The sequence below is a fragment of the Lasioglossum baleicum genome, chromosome 11, assembly GCF_051020765.1.
Source record: "Lasioglossum baleicum chromosome 11, iyLasBale1, whole genome shotgun sequence".
Taxonomy (NCBI): domain Eukaryota; kingdom Metazoa; phylum Arthropoda; class Insecta; order Hymenoptera; family Halictidae; genus Lasioglossum; species Lasioglossum baleicum.
In genome coordinates, this window is record NC_134939.1 from 2,182,333 (window position 1) to 2,185,053 (window position 2,721).

Consider the following 2,721-nt stretch of genomic DNA (forward strand, 5'->3'; position numbering starts at 1 on the left):
TGCCGTTTGTATTGAAAAGAACTCAGTTTCCTGTTAGGTTGGCACAATTTTCTATGACGATCAACAAATCACAGGGGCAAACGTTCGATAAAGTTGGACTGATCGTTACATCGACTGAGACGATATTTACACATGGACAGCTGTACGTTGCTTTTTCCAGATGTCGGTCGAGGGGGGTATCAGAATCGAATGTAATCTGGTGGATAAGAAAATAAAAAACATTGTTTTTGATGAAGCTTTGAATTAGAGTGAACCAATTTGGGTGTAATTTGAATTGACAATACAAAAAAAAGTTTACATTCATCCTGATTGTTTTTATTTCATTACTCTTATTCCTTTTTATTTTTCTTTTCATAATTTCATTCCAGAATTCATAATTCCATCATCCCATATGCATGAGCGGCGAAATCGCGTGGCGCTGCGGGGGTTGGCGAGCGGAGCGAGCTGGAGGCGGAGCCCCCTAGTGGGTATATAATAAAAACGTGGTAAAAACACGCGTGTATTCGAATGCAACGTTGTGTCAACATTTCAAAGCAATCGGTGTTAAGAACTTTCGGAGATTTAAGATTTTGAACAAACGAACATTTATATTTTTATTTACATAGATTAAAACAATAGGCTTACTACATGTGAAACAATTTTGAAAAGATTGCAACTGGCCGAAATTGCAGACAAAATACTAAAAATTGTATTTACAACTTATTGCTGCTGTTCTGTTGCTTTTCTACAATCATACGTCCACTTTATAATATTAAAATATTTCTACAAACTATATATACAACAAACTTACAAAATTTCTAATATTAGAAAGAAAATTTTGAAAAGATTGCAACTGGTCGAAATTGCAGATAAAAAATACTGAAAATTGTATTTTACAACTTTTTGCTGCTGTTCTATTGCTTTTTTTCAATCATACTTCCACTTTATACTATTAAAATATTCCTACAAACTACAACAAACTTAGAAATTTTCTAATATTAGAAAGAAAATTTTGAAAAGATTGCAACTGGTCGAAATTGCAAATAAAAAATACGGAAAATTGAATTTTACAACTTTTTTACTGCTGTTCTATTGCTTTTCTTCAATTTATAATTCAATTTATAACTCCCACAATTTATAATATTAAAATATTTCTACAAACTCTCTCTCTCTCTCTACAAACACTTGGAAATTTTCTAATATTAGGAAGAAAGTTTTGAAGATTTTTTCAGCTTTAAAAACATTCTTTCAACAAATAATTAGAACGTACTTATTTTCCATGAAAACAACGTATAAATTAACAATTATTAAGACCTTGCGTAAATATTTTACGCAATAATAAGAAATATAAACTTCTAAGGTAATATTTATGTTTGAAATAAATTATCCGGGATAGCGCGAACGCAGTCCCGACTACCAAAAATTGTACGTCCGAGATATCCACATTAGGGATATTCGCAAGGGTCAGCTCAACCTAAGTGCAATGGAAGAGCCTCGCCCTGGAGGAACCGCCTTCGTGATCACGGTAACCTCTACGCCAGGTAAGTATGCTTTCAAACCCGATTCCACGATACTTGTTACAACGAGGTACTAGTTTTAGAAGCGAGAATCGGGATCTCTCCGAACGCACCATAGCGACAAGTTTTTGAACTAACCACGCCTCATGTAACGGTCATTTTCAACCCCGTCCAAGTTCAACCCCAACCCTAATAGATGTGCACGTAACCCAGTTGTGATCGTCACTATATTTATTCTTTATAAAGAGGGTAGACAAATGTGTTCACCCAAAAGCGTTGCATGAAAACGTTAACCCTTTGCACTCGGAGCTATTTTAACTAAAAAATTAAACATTTCTTCCGACGTAGAATAATTCCATTCCCTATGATTATTGAAATTTTATGGATATGGAATTGCTATAATACCTTGTGCCTTGTACAATGCCTAAATGTTTAGTAATCAATTAGATATCGATATATTTAATAATCTAAACAATATTTTGAGTAATGGTATAGTAATTTCTAGTGGTGCCTCTCTCAGAGAGTGCTAAGGGAACACTAACATAATTAATTACAGAGCTGGAGAAAATAATATTTTAAATAGTAAATAGTAAATAATCCCATTTATTTTTTACAGTGTCTGTACAACTTTGAAAATAAAATATTATATTTGATGCAGTAATTTTTGAAAATAAAACATTTCATTTGTTGCAATAATTTTTGAAAATAGTATTTTATTTTAAGAACATTGAAAACATTTGGACTTTGTCTTTATTTTCAATTTCAATTTTAAATATTATTGCTCAAAATAATGGTACGCTTTCAATAGATTTCTGAGTATAAATAGTTTCCTGGTGATAAGATACACTGTATGTTTATCAACAAACCTCAGTAGGCACATGCGGTGAACTGAAGTGGATATACGCAGTAATAGCAGCAATCAAACAAAAAAAAATGAAAAGAAAATGTGGCAAATGATATAGTTTCTTATATTAAGTATCATTTCTTCTTTAAATTATTGCTGAAATAAATATTAAATAAGTAATGCGATTTCTGAAAGTATTAGGGGTATCGGGTATAATGATACAAAAAATAAAATATTCTATTTTGTGTTTCAGATTATTAAAACAGAAATATTTTACTTTGTGTTTGAGATTATTAAAATAGAAATTTTTTATTTTGTGGATGAAATTGTTAAAATAGAAACATTTTATTTTGAGGTTCAGATTGTTCAAATGCATACATA

The 2,721-nt window shown here is 31.3% G+C and overlaps 1 non-coding gene across 1 annotated transcript; it reads right to left on the reverse strand.

Annotated features, from left to right (window-relative positions):
* Nucleotides 1-1,366: 1,366 nt before the first annotated feature.
* Nucleotides 1,367-1,528, reverse strand: LOC143213825 (U1 spliceosomal RNA). Its single transcript, XR_013010044.1, has one exon. It is a non-coding gene; the product is annotated as a U1 spliceosomal RNA (small nuclear RNA).
* Nucleotides 1,529-2,721: the final 1,193 nt, after the last annotated feature.